This window comes from Elephas maximus, chromosome 15, assembly GCF_024166365.1.
Source record: "Elephas maximus indicus isolate mEleMax1 chromosome 15, mEleMax1 primary haplotype, whole genome shotgun sequence".
Taxonomy (NCBI): Eukaryota; Metazoa; Chordata; class Mammalia; order Proboscidea; family Elephantidae; genus Elephas; species Elephas maximus.
Genome location: NC_064833.1, coordinates 2,161,035 through 2,175,309, shown reverse-complemented (window position 1 = coordinate 2,175,309; position 14,275 = coordinate 2,161,035).

Sequence of the window (14,275 nt, the reverse complement as noted above, 5' to 3'; positions counted from 1 at the left end):
AAGTCCTGTGCTATGGCAATGTCTTCTAGTCATGGATCTTAAAGACTGACTGTTTGCTGAAAGTGGCCATCTGGTGGCCCTGGAAGAGGCAGGAGAGAAGCACTACTGGGAGGAAAGGCCCTCTCACCAGGATCCGTCTGGAAAGAGCCACGTTTAGTAAATTGCTGAGCTAGTGGGGAGTCACATAAGAATAGGGAAACCATCATCAGCTCGCCTCTAGGGGTGGGGCTGCCAATGGAGGGGGGCAGTACTGGGCGGTGGGCAGGAGCTCAAAGGAAAATACATGGCTATCCCTCAACTCTGCAGTGGGACATAGGAGCATTGATGAGACGGGGAAGACCAGGGTCGGCATTGGGGGCCATCTATAGTCATCTCTGTAGGGGACTGGCCCGGGAGGGCAGAGTGATGTTCCCCACATACATAAATATTCCCTCTCTCTCTCTATATATATGTATACATATATATATGCTCTCTCTATAGTTCTCTCTGTCTATACACACACACACACACACACACACACACACAGTGAAACCTGTGAGAGCCAGAACTTGACAGAACTGCCTTGTTTTTCTGGGTCTCACAAGTTCCCTACATTTGTCAGGGTGCAGCCTTACCACTTTCTAGTAGAATTAGAAAGTATCTAGTGGAAAGTATTTGCGTTTTCCCTCTCTGACACGTTTCTGCCTTATAAAGATTTTACTCTGCCATGAATTGAATTGTGGCAACTCCATTAGGCCCTGACTCCCGGTATTGTGTGGTTGCCCTCCATTTTGTGATTGTAATGGATTTTCCTATGTGTTGAAAATCCTAATCTCTGCCTGTGGTTAAGGAGGCAAGATTAGATTACGTTAAAGAGGGTTAGAGCGGGACTGTAATACACTTGTTAAGGTCACATCCCTGACCCAATTTAAAGAAAATTTCCCTGGGGTATGGCCTGTACCATCTTTTATCTTACAAGAGATAAAAGGAAATTGAACCAAGCAGAGAGTGGGGAACTTCACACCACCAAGAAAGAAGCACAGGGAGCATAGGGCGTCCTCTGGACCCAGGGTCCCTGCATTGAAAAGCTCATAGACCAGGGAAAGATTGATGACAAGGATCTTCCCCCAGAGCAAACAGGAAATTTTAATGGAGCTGACACCATGAATTTGGACTTGTAGCCTACTAGACTGTGAGAGAATAAATTTCTCTTTCTTAAAGCCATCCACTTGGGATGTTTTTGTTATAGCAGCACTAGATGACTAAGACACTGTATGTACATATATGTGTGTGTGTGTGTGTGTGTGTGTGTGTGTGTGTGTGTGTGTATATATGCTGTCTCTACATATATTCTCTGACTCTCTCTCTCATGGTTTAAAGTCAGGAAAGGTGTGTGTCAGGGTTGTATCCTTTCACCATACCTATTCAGTCTGTATGCTGAGCAAATAATCTGAGAAGCTGGCCTATATGAAGAAGAACGGGGCTTTAGGATTGGAGGAAGACTCATTAACAACAATCATTATGCAGATGACACAACCTTGCTTGCTGAAAGTGAACAGGACTTGAAGCACTTAACAATAAAGATCAAAGACCACAGCCTTCAATGTGGATTACACCTCAACATAAAGAAAATGAAAGTCCTCACAACTGGACCAATAAGCAACATCATGATAAATGGAGAAAAGATTGAAGTCGTCAAGGATTTCATTTTACTTGGATTCACAATCAACACCCATGGAAGCAGCAATTAAGAAATCATTGAGGTGAAGCCGAGATAGCAGAATAGACGCTTCCGGCAAGCCCTCTTTACAACAAAGTCCCAAAAAACAAGTAAAATGAGTATATTTATGAAAAGCTAGGAGTCCTGAGCATCAAAGGCAAGCTTAGAAAATGAACTGAGGGGCGGGGGAGGAATAGACCGTTCAGAAGAGGAGAGGAGTTACCAGACCTGAGTCGCGGGGAACTGTTACGCACCATTCCCAGAGCGGCAATGGTGGTGGACTGGTACTAGCGTTCGGCCACAGTTTCCTCAGGGAGAAGCAGCCAGCCACACAGCCTACTCACACCTCTGGAACCTGAGGAGAATGGTGCTCTCGGCAAAAGTTAAGTACTTGCGTATATTTTAACACGCCCTCCCCCCACCCCACCCCCCGTTCCCAAGCTGGCTTCAGGGGCTGAATTCCCTGGGCCTGAGATAGACCCTGGTGAGCACCTAGAGCCATCCTCCCAGCCTTGGGGAAGGAAAAAATTTGCAACTGGGGGAAAAGATAATTTGCCAACTCCACTAACCAGGGGATCTCAATACAGAAGTGGCTCCTGTCCAGGCATAAATGGCCCATGGACTTTGACCTCCTTCCCCTTCTGCATGGACCTGTGTGGGCCTATTTGAGGAGAATAGGCCCTCGTTGGCAAACTCCAGCCATTTCAGCTGTGTGGTGGAGAGGTGGGTGTTTGATGTTTGACACTGCTTTGCCTATTAAACAGGGTCCTCACCTACCCACATCAGGGGCCTAAGGACTGTTAGCTCCACTCAGGTCACTCAGCTACACATGACAGGGGTCCAAGGATAACTGGTACCTCCCAGTCCCTACAACCAAAAACATTGGGTGCCCATCGTCCATCTGCAGAACCCACCCAGTTGCATGCTGTAGGGAATAGGGACGCGCTTTCCTCAGAGACACTCGAGGGTCAGTTCTCAGCCCCCTGCTTTGTTCAGAGCATGACCCCCTGCTGCAATCAGATACTGGTACATACACTAATCCCCCCTGCCCCTCTAAGACTGTAGGACAGAGCCTGTACCACACACTTGATGATCAGCTACCTGGACACCTGAGCTGAATTCATACAAGAAAACTGAATGGACTGCTAGACTGACATACCTGATAACAGCTCTAGCCAGCTGGGGACAGGACGTCAGAGCTCCAAAGGTGAAAATAATCAAGCTAGCTCACTCAAGCAACCCATTTGGGTATATCAAAACAAAACAAAGCAAGAATCTATGACACAGTAAGCAAGTATAAAGTAATACAATAACTTATAGATGGCTCAGAGATAACAGTCAGTATCAAGTCACATAAAGAAACAGACCATGATCACCGCAACACACTCTCAAAACAAAGAATCCAGGGAACTTCTAGATGAAAGTGCATTCCTGGAATTACCAGAGCCAGAATACAAAAGATTAATATATAGAACTCTTCAAGACATCAGGAGGGAAATGAGGCAATATGCAGAACAAGCCAAGGAACACACAGATAAAGCAATTAAAGAAATTAGAAAGATTATTCAGGAACATAATGAAAAATTTAATAAGCTGGAAAAATCCATAGACAGCAATCAGAAATTCAGAAGATTAATAATAAAATTACAGAATTAGACAATAGAAAGTCAGAGGAGCAGAATTAACCAAGTAGAAGGTAGAATTTCTGAACTCTAAGATAAATCACTTGGCCCTAATATATTTGAAGAAAAATCAGATAAAAGAATTTTAAAAAATGAAGAAACCTTAAGAATCATGTGGGACTCTATCAAGAGAAATAACCGACAAGTGACTGGAGTACCAGAACAGGGAGGGATAACAGAAAATACAGAGAAAATTGTTGAAGATTTGTTGGCAGAAAACTTCCCTGATATTGTGAAAGATGAGAAGACATCTATCTAAGATGCTCATCGAACTCCACATAAGGTAGATGTTAAAAGAAAGTCACCAAGACATATTATAATCAAACTTGCCAAAACCAAAGATAAAGAAAGAGAGAATTTTAAGAGCAGCGAGGGATAAATGAAAAGTCACCTACAAAGTAGAGCCGATAAGAATAAATTCAGTCTACTCGGGAGAAACCATGCAGACAAGAAGGCAATGGAATGACTTATTTTAAAAAATTGAAGTAAAAAAATTGCCAACTGAGAATCATATATCCAGCAAAACTGTCTCTCAAATATGAAGGTGAAATTAAGACATTTCCAGATAAACAGAAGTTTAAGGAATTCATAAAAACCAAACCAAAACTACAAGAAATACTAAAGGGAGTTCTTTGGTAAGAAAATCAATAATATCAGGTATCAACCCAAGACTAGAACACTGGGCAGAGCAACCAGAAGTCAACTCAGACAGGGAAATCCAAAGAAACAAAGCAAGATTAAAGGGAAAAAAAAAGCTCAAAACAGGGTAACAGTGATGTTATTATATAAAAGAAGACAATATTAAAACAATAAAGAGGGACTAAGAAATGGAATCATACACCTTCCGTATGGAGAGGAAGATACAGTGATACAAATAAATAAAAGTTACGTTTAAATTTAGAAAAATAAGGGTAAATAATAAGGTAACCACAAAGTAGACAAACTATCCTACTCATCAAAATAAAATACAAGAAAAAAAATAGAGACTCAGTAGAAACAAAATCAACAACAATGAATATGAGGAAAGGACAATATATAAAGATAACCTACTCCACACATAAAATTAAGTGGGAAAAAGAAACTGTCAACAACACACAAAAGAGGCCATCAAAATGAAGCAGTAAATTCATACCTATCCATAATTACACTGAATGTAAATGGACTAAATGCACCAATAAAGAGACAGAGAGTGGCAGAATGGATTAAAGAACAAGATCCGTCTATATGCTGCCTACAAGAGACACACCTTAGACTTAGAGACACAAACAAATTAAAACTCAAAGGATGGAAAAAAATATATCAAGCAGCAACAATCAAAAAAGAGAAGGAGGGAGATGAGAGGGTAGAGGGGGTTAGAAGCCGATGAAACGGACACGAAAAGAGAGAGTGAAGGGAGAGAGAGGCTGTCTCTTTAGGAGGGAAGTAATTGGGAGTATGTAGCAAGGTGTATATAAGTTTTTGTGTGATAGACTGATTTAATTTGTAAACTTTCACTTAAAGCACAATAAAAATTACTTTAAAAAAAAAGCAGGAGTGTCAATATTAATTTCTGACAAAATAGAGTTTAAAGTTAAATCCATCAGAAAGGATAAGGACACTATATAATGATTAAAGGGACAATACACCAAGAAGATATAACCATATTAAATATTTATGCACCCAATGACAAGACTGCCAGACACATAAAACAAACTCTATCAGCATTGAAAAGTGAGGTAGACAGCTCCACAATAATAGTAGGAGACTTCAACACACCACTTTCGGTGAAGGACAGGACATCCAGAAAGAAGCTCAATGAAGACACGGAAGATCTAAATGCCACAATCAACCAACTTGACCTCATAGACATATACAGAACACTCCACCCAACAGCAACCAACTATACTTTCTTGTCTGCTGCACACGGAACATTCTCTAGAATAGACCAAAACATTTAAATATTACAAAGCATCTTCTCTGACCATAAGGTCATAAAAGTGGAAATCAATAACAGAAGAAGCAGGGAAAAGAAATTAAACACTTGGAAACTGAACAATACCCTGCTCACAAAAGACAGGATTATAGAAGACATTAAGGATGGAGTAAAGATATTCATAGAATCCAAAGAGAATGAAAACATTTCCTGTCAGAACCTTTGGGACACAGCAAAAGCAGTGCTCAGAGCTCAATTTATATCAGTAAATGCACGCATACGAAAAGAAGAAAGGGCCAAAATCAAGGAACTTGAACAAATAGAAAGAGAGCAACAAAAGAAGCCCTCAGGCACCAGAAGAAAAAAAAATACTCAAAATTAGAGCAGAACTAAATGAAATAGAAAACAGAAAAACAATTGAAAGAATTAACAAGACCAAAAGCTGGTTCTCTGAAAAAATCAACAAAACTGATAAACTGCTGGCCAAACCGACAAAAGAAAAACAGGAGAGGAAGCAAATAACCCGAATAGGAAATGTGACGGGCGACATCACAACGGCCCCAACTGAAACTAAAAGGATCATGTCAGATTACTGTGACAAACTGTACTCTAACAAATTTGCAAACCTAGAAGAAATGGATGAATTCCTAGAAACACACTACCTACCTGAACTAACACAAACAGAGGCAGAAGAACTAAATAGACCCATAACGGAAAGAAGAGATTGAAAAGGTAATTTAAAAAACTCCCAACAAAAAAAAAAAAGCCCTGGCCCGGAAGGCTTCACTGCAGAGTTCTACAAAACTTTCAGAGAAGAGTTAACACCACTACTACTATAGGTATTTCAGAGCACAGAAAATGACGGAATACTACCGAACTCATTCTATGAAGCCATCATCTCCCTGATACCAAAACCAGGTGAAGACACCACAAAAAAAGAAAATCACAGACCTGTATCCCTCATGAACTTAGATGCAAAAATCATCAACAAAATTCTAGACAATAAAATTCAACAACATATCAAAAAATAATTCACCATGACCAAGTGGGATTCATACCAGGTATGCAGGGATGGTTCAGCATTAGAAAAACCATTAACGTAACCCATAATGTAAATAAAACAAAAGATAAGAACCACATGATTTTATCAATTGATGCAGAAAAGGCATTTGACAAAGTTCAACACCCATTCATGATAAAAAAAAAACTCTCAGCAAAATAAGAATAGAAGGAAAATTCTTCAACACAATAAAGGGCATTTATACAAAGCCAACAGCCAACATCACCCTAAATGGAGAGAACCTGAAAGTATCCCCCTTGAGATCGGGAACCAGACAGGGATGCCCTTTATCACCACACTTATTCAACATTGTGCTGGAAGTCCTAGCCAGAGCAATTAGGCTAGATAAAGAAATAAAGGGCATCCAGATTGGCAAGGCAGAAGTAAAATTATCTCTATTTGCAGACGACATGATCTTATACACAGAAAACCCTCAAGAATCCTCCAGAAAACTACTGAAACTAATAGAGTTCAGCAGAGTAACGGGATACAAGATAAACATTGGGATACAAGATAAAGATAATCAGTTGGATTCCTCTGCACCAACAAAAAGAACATCGAAGAGGAAATCACCAAATCAGTGCCATTTACAGTAGCCCCCAAGAAGATAAAATCCTTAGGAATAAATCTTACCAGAGATGTAAAAGGCTTATACAAAGAAAACTACAGTACACTTCTGCAAGAAACCAAAAGAGACTTACATAAGTGGAAGAACATACCTTGTTCGTGGATAGGAAGACTTAACATTATAAAAATGTCTATTCTACCAAAAGCGATCTATACATTTAATGCAATTCTGATCCAAATTACAACGACATTCTTTAATGAGATGGAGAAACAAATCACCAACTTCATATGGAACAGAAAGAGGCCCCGGATAAGTAAAGCATTACTGAAAAAGAAGAACAAAGTGGGAGACCTCACTCTACCTGATTTTAGAAACTATTATACCGCCACAGTAGTCAAAACAGCCTGGTACTGGTACAACAACAGATACAGAGACCAATGGAACACAATTGAGAAGCCAGACATCATCCACATATGAGCCGTTGATATTTGACAAAGACCCAAAGTCAGTTAAATGTGGAAAAGACAGTCTCTAACAAATGGTGCTGGCATAACTGGATATCCATCTGCAAAAAAATGAAACAACACCCATACCTCATACCATGCACAAAAACGAGTGCAAAATAGATCAAAGACCTAAATATAAAATCTAAAATGATAAAGATCATGGAAGAAAAAATAGGGACAACGTTAGGAGCCCTAATACGTGGTATAAACAGTATACAAAACATTACGAACAATGCAGAAGAAAAATTAGATAACTGGCATTTCCTAAAAATCAAACACATATGCTCATCCAAAGACTTCACCAAAAGAGTAAAAAGATGACCTACAGACTGGGAAAAAGTTTTTAGCTATGACATTTCTGATCTCTAAAATCTACATGATACTGCAAAAACTCAACTACAAAAAGACAAATACCTAATTGAAAAATTGGCAAAAAATATGAACAGACACTTCACTAAAGAAGACATTCGGGTAGCTAACAGATACATGAGGAAATGTTCACAATCATTAGCCATTAGAGAAATGCAAATAAAAACTACAATGAGATTCCATCTCACTCCAACAAGGTTGGCATTAATCCAAAAAACACAAAACAATAAATGTTGGAGAGGCTGTGGTGAGATTGGAACACTTATACACTGCTGGTGGGAATGTCAAATGGTACACCCAGTTTGGAAATCGATTTGGCACTTCCTTAAAAAGCTAGAAATAGAACTACCACACAATCCAGCAATCCCACTCCTTGGAATATATCCTAGAGAAATAAGAGCCTTCACACAAACAGATATATGCACACCCATGTTCACTGCAGCACGGTTTACAATAGCAAAAAGATGGAAGCAACCAAGGTGCCCATCAGTGGATGAATGGATAAATAAGTTATGGTATATTCACACAATGGAATACTATGCACTGATAAAGAACAGTGAGGAATCTCTGAAACATTTCATAACATGGAGGAACCTGGAAGGCATTATGCTGAGTGAAATTAGTCAGCTGCAAAAGGACAAATATTGTATGAGACCACTATACTCAAGAAATAGTTTAAACAGAGAGGAAAATATTCTTTGATGGTTACGAGACGGGAGAGGGAGGGAGGGTGGGCAAGGGGTATTTACTAATTAGATAGTAGCTAAGAACTATTTTAGGTGAAGGGAAAGACAACACACAATACAGGAGAGGTCAGCACAACTGGACTAAATCAACAGCAAAGAAGCTTCCTGGGTAAACGGAATGCTTTGAAGGCCAGCGTAGCAGGGACAGGGGTTTGGGGACCATGGTTTCAGGGGACATCTCAGTCAAATGGCATAATAAAATCTGTTAAGAAAACATTCTGCATCCTACTTTTGAGAGTGGCTTCTGGGGTCTTAAACGCTAGCAAGCAGCCATCTAAGATGCATCAATTGGTCTCAACCCACCTGGATGAAAGGAGAATGAAGAACACCAAGGACACAAGGCAATTATGAGCCCAAGAGACAGAAAGGGCCACATGAACCAGAGACTACATCATCCTGAGACCAGAAGAACTAGATGGTGCCCGGCTACAACCGATGACTGCCCTGACGGGGAGCACAACAGAGAACCCCTGAGGGAGCAGGAGACCAGTGGGATGCAGACCCCAAATTCTCATAAAAAGACCAGGCTTAATGGTCTGACTGAGACCATTAAGATGGGCCCTGGTGGTCATGGCTCCCAGACCTTCCGTTGGACCAAGACAGGAACCATTCCCAAAGCCAGCTCTTCAGACAGGGATTGGACTGGACAATGGAATAGAAAAAGATGCTGGTAAAGAATGAGCTTCTTGGATCAAGTAGACACTTGAGACTATGTTGGCATCTCCTATCTGGAGGGGAGATGAGAAGGAAGAGGGCGTTGGAAGCTGGCAGAAAAAAAAAAGTGGAGGGAAGAAGCGGGCTGTCTCATTAGGGGGAGAGCAGTTTAGGAGTATCTAGCAAGGTGTATGTGAATTTTTGTATGAGAGACTGACTTGATTTGTAAACATTCACTTAAAGCACAGAAAAAAAATTTTTTTAAAGCCCTGGCATGGACGGCCTCCCTGCAGAGTTCTACAAAACTCTCAGAGAAGAGTTAACACCACTACTACTAAAGGTATTTCAGAGCATAGAAAAGGATGGAATACTCCCAAATTCATTCTACGAAGCCAGCATATCCCTGATACAAAAACCAGGAAAAGATACCACAAAAAAAGAAAATCACAGACCTGTATCCCTCATGAACTTAGATGCAAAAATCCTCAACAAAATTCTAGCCAATAGAATTCAACAACATATCAAAAAAAAAATTCACCATGACCAAGTGGGATTCATACCAGGTATGCAGGGATGGTTCGACATTAGAAAAACAGTTAATGTGATCCACCACATAAATAAAACAAAAGACAAGAATCACATGATTTTATCAATTGATGCAGAAAAGGCATTTGACAAAGTTCAACACCCATTCCTGATAAAAACTCTCAGCAAAATAGGAATAGAAGGAAAATTCCTCAACATAATAAAACGGGCATTTTACAAAGCCAACAGCCAACATCACCCTAAATGGAGAGAGTCTGAAAGCATTCCCCTTGAGATTGGGAACCAGACAAGGATGCCCTTTATCACTGCTCTTATTCAACCTTGTGCTGGAGGTCCTAGCCAGAGCAATTAGGCTAGATAAAGAAATAAAGTGCATCCAGATTGGCAATGAAGAAGTAAAAGTATCTGTATTTGCAGATGACATGATCTTATACACAGAAAACCCTAAGGAATCCTTCAGAAAGCTACTAGTAGAGGAGTTCGGTAGAGTATCAGGGTACAAAATAAACATACAAAAATCAGTTGAATTCTTCTACACCAAAAAAAAGGACATCAAAGAGTACATCATCAAATCAATACCTTTTACAGTAGCCCCCAAGAAGATAAAATACTTAGGAATAAATCTTACCAGAGCAGTAACAGGCCTGTACAAAGAAAACTACAAGACACTACTTCAAGAAACCAAAAGAGACCTACGTAAGTGGAAAAACATACCTTGCTCATGAATAGGAAGACTTAACATTGTGAAAATATCTATTCTACCAAAAGCCATCTATAGACAAAATGCAATTCCAATCCAAATTCCAACATTTAAAAAATTTTTTATTGTGTTTTAAGTGAAAGTTTACAAATCAAGTCAGTCTCTCATACAAAAATTTATGTACATCTTGCTATATATTCCTAGTTGCTCTGCCCCTAATGAGACAGCACACTCCTTTTCTCCACTCTCTTCTGCTGTCTATTCGGCCAGCTTCTGACCCCCTCTGTCCTCTCATCTCCCATCCAGACAGGAGCTGCCCACATAATCTCACGTGTCTACTTGATCCAAAAAGCTCACTCTTTACCACTATCATTTGCTATCCCATAGCACAGTCCAATCCCTGTCTGAAGAGTTGGCTTTGGGAGTAGTTCCTGTCTTGGGCTAACAGAAGGTCTGTGTACCACGACCCCTGGGGTCCTTCTAGTCTTAGTCACAGCATTAAGTCTGTTCTTTTTACGAGAATTTGGGGTCTGCATCCCACTGCTCTCCTGCTCCCTCAGGGAGTCTCTGTTGTGTTCCCTGTCAGGGCTGTCATCGGTTGTAGCCGGGCACCGTCTAGTTCTTCTGGTCTCAGGCTGATGCAGTCTCTGGTCTATGTGGCCCCTTCTGTCTCTTGGGCTCATAATTACCTTGTATCTCTGGTGTTCTTCATTCTCCTTTGTTCCAGGTAGGTTGAGACCAGTTGACGCACCTTAGATGGCTGCTTGCTAGCGTTTAAGACCCCAGACACCACTCTCCAAAGTGGAATGCAGAATGTTTTCTTAATAGATTTTATCATGCAAATTGACTTAGATTTCCCCTGAAACCATGGTCCCCAAAGCCCCGCCCCTGCTACGCTGGCCTTCGAAGCATTCAGTTTAATCAGGAAACTTCTTTGCTTTTGGTTTAGTCCAGTTGTGCTGACCTCTCCTGCACTGTGTGTCTTCTTTCCCTTCACCTAAAATTTCTTATCTACTATCTAATTAGTGAAAACCCCTCTCCCTCCCTCCCGCCCGCTCTCGTAACCATCAAAGAATATTTTCTTATCTGTTTAAACTGTTTCTCGAGTTGTTATCACAGTGATCTCATACAATACTTGTCCTTTCGCAACTCACTAATTTAACTCAGCATAATGCCTTCCAGGTTCGTCCATGTTATGAAATGTTTCATAGATTCCTCACTGTTCTTTATAGATGCATAGTATTCCTTTGTGTGAATATACATAATTTATGTATCCATTCATCCACTGACGGGGCACCTTGGTTGCTTCCATCTTTTTGCTCTTGTAAACAGTGCTGCAAAGAGCATGGGTGTGCATATATCTGTTTGTGTAAAGGCTCTTATTTCTCTAGGATGTATTCCAAGGAGTGGGATTGCTGGATTGTATGGTAGTTTTATTCCTAGCTTTTTGAAAAAAAAAATGAGGAAGGGCCAAATCATTTTCCAAAGTGGTTGTACCATTTTACATTCCCACCAGCAGTGTAGAAGTGTTCCAGCCAACGACATTTTTAATGAGATGGAGAAACAAATCACCAACTTCATATGGAACAGAAAGAGGCCCCGGATAAGTAAAGCATTACTGAAAAAGAAGAACAAAGTGGGAGACCTCACTCTACCTGATTTTAGAACCTATTATACCGCCACAGTAGTCAAAACAGCCTGGTACTGGTACAACAACAGGTACATAGACCAATGGAATAGAATTGAGAATCCAGACATAAATCCATCTACATATGAGCAGTTGATATTTGACAAAGGCCCAAAGTCAGTTAAATGGGGAAAAGACAGTCTCTTTAACAAATGGTGCTGGCATAACTGGATATCCATCCATAAAAAAATGAAATAAAACCCATACCTCACACCATGCACAAAAATGAACTCAAAATGTATCAAAGACCTAAATATAAAATCTAAAACGATAAAGATCATGGAAGAAAAAATAGGGACAACGTTAGGAGCCCTAATATATGGCATAAACAGTACACAAAACATTACTAACAATGCAGAAGAAAAACTAAATAACTGGGAGCTCCTAAAAATCAAACACCTGTACCCATTCAAAGACTTCACCAGAAGTGAAGAGATTACCTCCAGACTGGGAAAAAGTTTTTAGCTGTGACATTTCTGATCAGCCTTTAATCTTTATAATCTATATAATAGTGCAAAAACTCAACTACAAAAAGACGAATAACCCAATTAAAAAATGGCAAAAGGTGTGAACAGGCACTTCACTAAAGAAGACATTCAGGCAGCTAACAGATACATGAGGAAATGCTCAGGATCATTAGCCATTAGAGAAATGCAAATCAAACCTACAATGAGATTCCATCTCACTCCAACAAGGTTGGCATTAATCCAAAACACACAAAACAATAAATGTTGGAGAGGTTGTGGAGACACTGGAACACTTAAACACTGCTGGTGGGAGTGTAAAATGGTGCAACCACTTTGGAAATCAATTTGGCACTTCCTTAAAAAGCTAGAAATAGAACTACCATACAATCCAGCAATCCCACTCCTTGGAATACATCCTAGAGAAATAAGAGCCTTTACACAAACAGATATATGCACACCCATGCTCTTTGCAGCACTGTTTACAAGAGCAAAAAGATGGAAGCAACCAAGGTGCCCCGTCAGTGGATGAATGGATACATAAATTATGTATATTCACACAAAGGAATACTATGCATCTATAAAGAACAGTGAGGAATCTATGAAACATTTCATAACATGGACGAACCTGGAAGGCATTATGCTGAGTTAAATTAGTGAGTTGCGAAAGGACAAGTATTGTATGAGATCACTGTGATAACAACTCGAGAAACAGTTTAAACAGATAAGAAAATATTCTTTGATGGTTACGAGAGCGGGCGGGAGGGAGGGAGAGGGGTTTTCACTAATTAGATAGTAGATAAGAAATTTTAGGTGAAGGGAAAGAAGACACACAGTGCAGGAGAGGTCAGCACAACTGGACTAAACCAAAAGCAAAGAAGTTTCCTGATTAAACTGAATGCTTCGAAGGCCAGCGTAGCAGGGGCGGGGCTTTGGGGACCATGGTTTCAGGGGAAATCTAAGTCAATTTGCATGATAAAATCTATTAAGAAAACATTCTGCATTCCACTTTGGAGAGTGGTGTCTGGGGTCTTAAACGCTAGCAAGCAGCCATCTAAGGTGCGTCAACTGGTCTCAACCTACCTGGAACAAAGGAGAATGAAGAACACCAGAGATACAAGGTAATTATGAGCCCAAGAGACAGAAGGGGCCACATAGACCAGAGACTGCATCAGCCTGAGACCAGAAGAACTAGACGGTGCCCGGCTACAACCGATGACAGCCCTGACAGGGAACACAACAGAGACTCCCTGAGGGAGCAGGAGAGCAGTGGGATGCAGACCCCAAATTCTCGTAAAAAGAACAGACTTAATGCTGTGACTAAGACTAGAAGGACCCCAGGGGTCGTGGTACACAGACCTTCTGTTAGCCCAAGACAGGAACTACTCCCAAAGCCAACTCTTCAGACAGGGATTGGACTGTGCTGTGGGATAGCAAATGATAGTGGTAAAGAGTGAGCTTTTTAGATCAAGTAGACACGTGAGATTATGTGGGCAGCTCCTGTCTGGATGGGAGATGAGAGGACAGAGGGGGTCAGAAGCTGGCCGAATAGACAGCAGAAGAGAGTGGAGAAAAGGAGTGTGCTGTCTCATTAGGGGCAGAGCAACTAGGAATATATAGCAAGATGTACATAAATTTTTGTATGAGAGACTGACTTGATTTGTAAACTTTCACTTAAAGCA